The sequence below is a fragment of the Bombina bombina genome, chromosome 12 (assembly GCF_027579735.1).
Source record: "Bombina bombina isolate aBomBom1 chromosome 12, aBomBom1.pri, whole genome shotgun sequence".
NCBI lineage: Eukaryota > Metazoa > Chordata > Amphibia > Anura > Bombinatoridae > Bombina > Bombina bombina.
The window spans coordinates 82,415,958-82,424,552 of NC_069510.1; positions in this window are offsets into that span (position 1 = coordinate 82,415,958).

Consider the following 8,595-nt stretch of genomic DNA (forward strand, 5'->3'; position numbering starts at 1 on the left):
GTCTGTCACGGAAAAGCGGTCCTTGCTTCTTCTTTAGCAATGCTGCCTTGTTTCTTGCACGGATCTCTGCCTTTTTATGGCATAGTGTGCTAGTTTCCTGGGCCGATGCTGCGGAGCTCACTTAAAGTGCGGCCATCTCCTGTGAGTGGCCGGCTCCGCCCCCCTTGTATACTATATTTTACTTTTCAATTGAACCTTATACCTCAGTGCTTATCCATAATTTTGTGTGTATGTATATAATATCATATATATATATATATATATATATATATAACTATATATATATACATAAAGGCAGTTCCGGATAAGGATTAGCACAATCTTACCACTCTTAGAAATGCCACGGTGCACTGCTACAAAGTATCCAATTCCTCCAAGAAAAGCAAGGCACTCACTGGACTTTATGATAGAAAGTATAAACTTTATTAGTTCATTTTAAAAATGAGGAGACATAACGTTTCGGCACTAAATTGTGCCTTTGTCAAATGTCACACAATTTCCAGCAAAAAGTGCAATCATGCACCTAAAATCGAATAACACACAATTTAAACTTACCCCTTAAATAATCAAAACATGCTTAACCTTGCTGCCATCCGACTACTCACTCCTCCCTTCCAAAGGCATTGACGTTCACGCTGGACACGCTAACGTGGCCTAGCGTGATGACGCATAGCACGACGTTTGCAATAGTAACGTCAGAAAACAATGCACAGGAGTGTCTGGTCACAGGTCCAGAACCACAAGGTAGCGATAGTGCAAGCGTGGTCTAATGGCAGCCAGCCGTAAATACAACAAAGCCTATTTCCGATCGTTACATGTGTATTATAAGTGTGACTGGATGGTGTCAGATCATAATAGGTTACATATGTAATGATCTTTATATTCACTGTGTACACAATACTGGACTATGTCATCAAATCAAATAAATACAAATAGCTGGCAGTTCGATGGATACCATACCTATTTTACAGACAGCTGTAAGGCGTAACTGTATTAATATATACATAAAGTAATATGTATAATAATATGTACAAAGAATATATAAAAAAAATAAAAAAAATAGCTGAACCATAATAGCTGAGGATATCTATACATTAAAGCAACCACAGTAACTGACAGTATCAGGATATTTTATGTGAGCCAAACCTAACTCATCAAATTAAGATGCATCAGGCCATTTAGAGTATGGTAAAAAATCCTATGTCAAGAAGCGGACACCCTGAGACCCAAAAATGCTACACAGACATAGAAGTAGCACATTAAGATTATTAATAAAATGGGCTAAAGTCCAATGATGTATTCAAGCCCCCGTGAGGCCAATTGTGTCCAGCCTGTAAATCCACCTGCTTTCACACTGGTAAAAGTCTCCTACCCCTATCCACCACCCCTAGGGATGGGAGGTACATGATCTATCAACATAGATCTAATGCTGGAAACTGAGTGTTTAAATTGTATACAGTGGCATGCCACCGGCTGGTCAGATTCGCCATTTTTCAGGGGCCTCCCGGGTGGCATACCGGTGAATTCGCCATCCTATCCTCGGAATAGAGGTGGTCGTTTTACCCACATATACATGTAGAGCACGGGCAAACAAGCATATAGATAACAAAAGCGCTGGTGCAACTAAGGCGATAGTTGATCTTATACCGCTGGTTCCTGTGGGGATGCTGGAAAGAGTCACCTTTTTAGCAGTGCTGTTGCACGTAGTACAGCTCCCACAAGGGAAGCAACCCTTCTTAGACAACTTCAGCCAAGTATCTTATTGATAGTGGCCAACTGGGTTCAGATTTGACCAGGATATCCCTAAGATTTCTGGCTCTACATAGACCAACCTAGGGGCAGTCATCCTTCCGAAAAAGGTAACGTGGGATCAGTCCCAACCACAGGCCAAATGACGACGTACAGCGCCTGTAAGCTGTTCACAACCAGGTGTAAATGTAAGTAATCAGATTCAGTTGTTCAGCCATGTCCTTAGTCGAAATACTAGTGCTTTTGGTGATATCGGTATTCAATAGCTTATCCTGAATGTCACATATTTCATCCTTAGGGTAACCTCTTTTACTCAGCTTCTCCCCCCATTTCGTAAGTTGGGTCAATCTCAGGGGTGTCTAGCTATTATTCTCAAAACAACGTGTAAGCTGGGAAGTGAGAATACCTTTCTTATTGGTGTTAGAGGGTGAAAACTTCTGGGCATCCAGTAATGAATGGCGGTCTGTGGGGCTTCGTGTACAAAGGGAAGGGGGGGTCCCAGGCGCCAACTGACGGAGGCTAGGTGTGGGTTAAAAGGAGTTATTAGACTAGAACCATATACCATAAAAACAATATACAATAAAAACAATATATAAAAAATATTCTCATGGATCCATGGTACAATAGCATGTGTTAATACAATAAAACAATAAACACAGTATAACACAATAAAGACGGATATTGAATTGCTGAGCCAATGTATTAGGTGATACAGTTCATATAAAACCAATCGCTAGTGTAGGTAATCTACTCCAGTGGAATCAGGTGAGGACAACAAATATCCAAATATGTGACAAACCAATATGTGTCTTAGAGTGAAAAAGTAGTAAAGAATAATAAAAATAGTTGAAAAAATCCTAGTGTTCCAAATGAAAAAGTGTGTACTTGAGGATATTCAAAGTGGGGATGGTGAAAAATATAGATGGAAAAAATTCATAACGAGTTCGCCCCAAAAAATAAAAGTCCAAAATACACACAATACGCAAAAATGTGCCAAAAAAAAATAAAAAAATATGTAGGTAAACAGTGAATTTCCAACAAATCAAATAGTCAGTGTTAGTCTGTGTGCAAAATGAACTAAATTCCGTTGAAGAAAAGTGTGAACAACCACAAAATATAATAGATCCACAGTGTATGTCAGTGTTGGAGGACTTGGGGCTGCGAGCTCCTTAGTGGCGGGGTATGCAGAATTGAGACAAAACGGTCTCTAAAAGATTGGGGAAAAAAACTTCAAAGCGTATGAGAAGAAATCATCGGAACAAAGCCTGGGGAAAAAACAAATACAAACAATGTGCAGAAAATCCAAAGTATCAGCTAGGATTGAAATTAAACTCACCAGTACGGGTCTACGCGTTTCGGGCCCTTATAGGCCTTTATCAAGACTGGTTATACATGTATACTGGCTGGCCTTCTTATAGCGTTTAGGCTATGAGGACCCGGGATGTGGAGAGTTACTTAGCACTTCCGGTTATACTTGTTGTGATACGGTATGCAAATAGGAATTCTTTAAAAGTATGCTCTATTTTCGACCTTATGTTAAAATAACTAGTGCTTTTGGTGATATCGGTATTCAATAGCTTATCCTGAATGTCACATATTTCATCCTGTAGGGTAACCTCTTTTACTCAGCTTCTCCCCCATTTTCGTTAAGTTGGGTCAATCTCAGGGGTGTCTCGCTATTATTTCTCAAAACACCTGTAAGCTGGGAAGTGAGAATACCTTTTCTTTTGGTGTTTAGGGTGAAAACTTCTGGCATCCAGTAATGAATTGCGGTCTGTGGGCTTCATGTACAAAGATGTACCAAACTCGCAATCCACCAGAGTCGTCAACCTTAAAACACTCTTAAATCAAGAAAATGTACTTTCAAAAGATTACAACTCAAGCTTGAACCTTATTTGGGCTTACCATGAGGTTCAAATGTGACACCCACTCACGCAACATCAACTCGCTACCTCTCCAAATGAGGAAAATATCGTTGATGTAAGTGAGTATAATATTTCACTTGTCGATGTTCAAATGGTTCTCATCAGCTCTTGCTCGTACCAGGCCATATAGATGTTGGCGTAAGTGGGTGCCACATTCGAACCCATGGCTGTGCCGGCCACCTGCAAATAATAATAATCTTCAAACATGAAGTAATTCTTTTCAAGGCAAAGAGTCAGCAATTCACACAATAAATTCAATGGGTGGGTCCATTGTAATGAACCATTACCAGTCAACCATGGACCCTGACAGCCTCCACTCCACCAACATGGGGAATAACCGTGTAGAGGCTATCCACGTCCATGGTGACCAGAATGTCATCATGCGCGGTTAGATCAGTGAAATCCCTCAGTAATTTTCAACCATCTAGGCGAATCCTGAAGGTAGGCCCTAGTGTTTTTAACTACATTCTGTAGATGTGAGTCAATATAAATGGCTAGACTGGTAAGGGACCGAGCCCCGGCAGATACAATCAGTCAGAGTTTTATGAACCTTTGGGAGAAGGTATAGTGCTGGGACTATAGGAAACTCTGTTATCAAAAATGATAATTCCTTCTCATTTACAAATCCTGCCTCAAGGCTACACTGTAAAAATGTATCAATGGCTTTTTTGTAGATATATGTAGGATTACCCCTCAATCTGACGTATGTATTTGAATCTGCCAATTGCCTTAACGCTTCCTGGCGATAATCGGCATAGTCCAAAACAACGATGGATCCGCCCTTATCGGCAGGGCAGATGATGACAGATTTGTCATTGACACAGATCAACAAGCGCTTTTCTTTCAGCAAGGCTAAGATTAGGGTATAGGTGTGTGTGTGATGTATCAGTGATATCATTTGTGAGTAATCTAGTATAGCTCCTGATGGAGGGATTTGTATTTGGAGGCTCAAAAGAGGACTTCTTTTTAAAATAGGTTCAGATGTGTAAGTCTGTTCCCTAAAATGGTCCCTCAGTTTTCAGCTGTCGCTGAAACCTATGGATATCAACTAGTCGCTCAAATGTATCTACTGTAGGGGTGGGAATGAATGATAGACCATGATTGAGCAGAGATATTTCAGCTTCACTCAATGGTCTACTGCTAAGGTTGAATACTATATCTACCTCTTTTTCAATTGTTTTTTATTTTGGCTTGTGCCCCCTCCCCTGCGTGTCTTATATCTTTTTGGCCCTTTTTTTGGCCATAGATAAAATCGGGGGGTTTCTTAGTGGACCTTGTAGTCACACCTAAAAAAGCTGTACCTGTTGAGAATTATTGGTAGATGGTTCAACCTCATTGGGTTGATTCAGGGCCTGAAGACTCCCCTCCACTGCTATCAACTACATTCACGGTGTTCTCTAGATCTCAAATTTCTACTAGCGTCTAAAGGGAACCTCATCTTTACCATATAGCCATTTATATACTTGTCTCTCTCTGTATTCATTTTCCACGGTATTTTAAGTTTTTTATTTTGAATGCAATCAGGTCACTGTGATACTTATTGACAAGACCATCAAGTTTAGGTAACCCAATCCTGGCTAACATCATTAGACAGAATGTGGGAGCTCTGCTCTTTGATGGCGTCCAATTCCAGTTTTAATTTTAACCTCTAAATCTAGTGACCTCCTCTATCACCAGTGAGGATCAGATCATATGAACTTTTGTTCAGTATTGACACACCATCTTTACAGAACTCCACATTCTGTCTACCCAGGGTGGGTATGTTCTTAACCCTGAAGCCCTGGGAATAAATTTATTTTCTGTAATAACCAGATAAAAAACACAGCATGCCAGGTGGTAATCAATTTCCTTTCTGCATAGGTGTCTCACCTCCCAGCTCACTCATGTCATCTGAGATCAAAATTCTATCTGCATCTTCAATCGGTGAATGCTAAGGGATCTGTGTTGAAATCCTCATCCTGGTATAGATGATCCATTACAGCTGCAGGCCTCAGCCATAAATTGCAAAAAAAGCAGGGGGTCAAAGAGGTTAAAAAACACACAAAATAAAATTAAATGTATGTGAAGATTCCAGGTAGAAGCACAAGTATACAGTCCACAGTTCATGTGATTATAAATGAGGATTGCTGATCCCAAACGGCTATAGGCATAATTTATAAAGTCCAATAGGATAGCACAATCTTACCACTCTAGAAATGCCACGGTGGCACTGCTACAAAGTATCCAATTCCTCCAAGAAAAGCAGGCACATCACTGGACTTATGATATAAAGTATATACTTTATTAGTTCATTTTAAAAATGAGGAGACATAACGTTTCGGCACTAAATTGTGCCTTTGTCAAATGTCACACAATTTCCAGCAAAAAGTGCATCAAGCACCTAAAATCGAATAACACACAATTTAAAACTTACCCCTTAAATAATCAAAACAAGCTTAACCATGCCGCCATAACGACTACTCACTCCTCCCTTCCGACAGGCATGACGTCACGCTGACACCGCTAACGTGCCTAGCGTGATGAAGCATAGCACGACGTTGCCATAGTAATGTCAGAAAACAATGCACCGGAGCGTCTGTCACAGTTCAGAACCACAAGTAGCGGATAGTGCAAGCGTGTCTAATGGCAACCAGCCATAAATAACAACATAGCCTATTCCGATCGCTACATGTGTATTATGAGTGTGACTGGATGGTGTCAGATCATAATAGGTTACATATGTATGATCTTTATATTCACTGTGTACACATACTGACTATGGTCATCAACATCAAATAAATACATATAGCTGTCATTTCGATGGATACAATACCTATATTGACAGACAGCTGTAAGGCGTAACTGTATTAATATATACAAAAAGTGATATGTATAATAATATGTACAAAGAATATATACAAAAAATACAAAAAATAGCTGAACCATAATAAGCTGAGGATATCTATACATTAAAGCAACCCACAGTTACTGACAGTATCAGGATATATAATGTGAGCCAAACCTAACTCATCAAATTAAGATGCATCAGGCCATTTAGAGTATGGTAAAAACCTATGTCAAGAAGCGGACACCCTGAGACCCAAAATGCTACACAGACAATAGAAGTAGCATATTAAGATTATTAATAAAATGGGCTTATTAATAAAACTCTGATGAACCCCCCGGGCAGGACCGATTGTATCTGCCCGGGGCTCGGTCTCTTACCAGGTCTAGCCATTTTATATTGACTCACATACTACAGAATTTAGTTAAAAACACTAGGGCCTACCTTCAGGATTTCGCCTAGTTTGTTGAAAATACTGAGGGATTTCACTGATCTACGCCATGATGACATTCTGGTCACCAGTGGACTGTGGATAGCCTCTACAACGGTTGTATTCCCCATGTTGGTGGAGTGGAGGCTGTCAGGTCCATGGTGACTGGTAATGTTCAATTACAATGGACCACCCATTGAGTTTATTTGTGAATTGCTGACTCTTTGCCTTGAAAAGAATTACTTCAAGTTTGAAGATTATTATTATTTGCAGGTGGCCGGCACAGCCATGGGTTCGAATGTGGCACCCACTTACGGCCAACATCTATATGGTCTGGTACGAGCAAGAGCTGATGAAACCATTTGAACATCCACAAGTGAAATATAATACTCGCTACAATCGACAATATTTTCCTCATTTAGAGAAGTAGCGAGTCGATGTTGCGTGAGTGGGTGTCACATTTGAACCTCATGGTAAGCCCAATACGGGTTCAAGCTTGAGTTTTAATCTTTTGAAAGTACATTTTCTTGATTAAGTGTGTTTAAGGTTTGACGACTCTGGTGGATTGCGGTTTGGTACATCTTTGTACACGAAGCCCACAGACCGCAATTCATTACTGGATGCCAGAAGTTTTCACCCTAAACACCAAAAGAAAGGTATTCTCACTTCCCAGCTTACACGTGTTTTGAGAAATAATAGCGAGACACCCCTGAGATTGACCCAACTTAACGAAATGGGGGAGAAGCTGAGTAAAAGAGGTTACCCTAAGGATGAAATATGTGACATTCAGGATAAGCTATTGAATACCGATATCACCAAAAGCACTAGTATTTCGACTAAGGACATGGCTGAACAACTGAATCTGATTACTACATTTACACCTGGTTGTGAACAGCTTACAGGCGCTGTACGTCGTCATTGGCCTGTGGTTGGGACTGATCCCACGTTACCTTTTCGGAAGATGACTGCCCCTAGGTTGGTCTATCGTAGAGCCAGAAATCTTAGGGATATCCTGGTCAAATCTGACCCAGTTGGCCACTATCAAAAAGATACTTGGCTGAAGTCGTCTAAGAAGGGTTGCTTCCCTTGTGGGAGCTGTACTACGTGCAACAGCATGCTAAAAGGTGACTCTTTCCAGCATCCCCACAGGAACCAGCGGTATAAGATCAACTATCGCCTTAGTTGCACCAGCACTTTTGTTATCTATATGCTTGTTTGCCCGTGCTCTAATGTATATGTGGGTAAAACGACCACCTCTTTCCGAGATAGGATGGTGAATCACCGGTATGCCATCCGGGAGGCCCTGAAAAATGGCGAATCTGCCCAGCCAGTGGCACGCCACTGTATACAAGTTAAACACTCAGTTTCCAGCATTAGATCTATGTTGATAGATCATGTACCTCCCATCCCTAGGGGTGGTGATAGGGGTAGGAGACTTTTACAGTGTGAAAGCAGGTGGATTTACAGGCTGGACACATTGGCCCCACGGGGCTTGAATACATAATTGGACTTTAGCCCATTTTATTAATAATCTTAATGTGCTACTTCTATGTCTGTGTAGCATTTTGGGTCTCAGGGTGTCCGCTTCTTGACATAGGTTTTTACCATACTCTAAATGGCCTGATGCATCTTAATTTGATGAGTTAGGTTTGGCTCACATTATATAT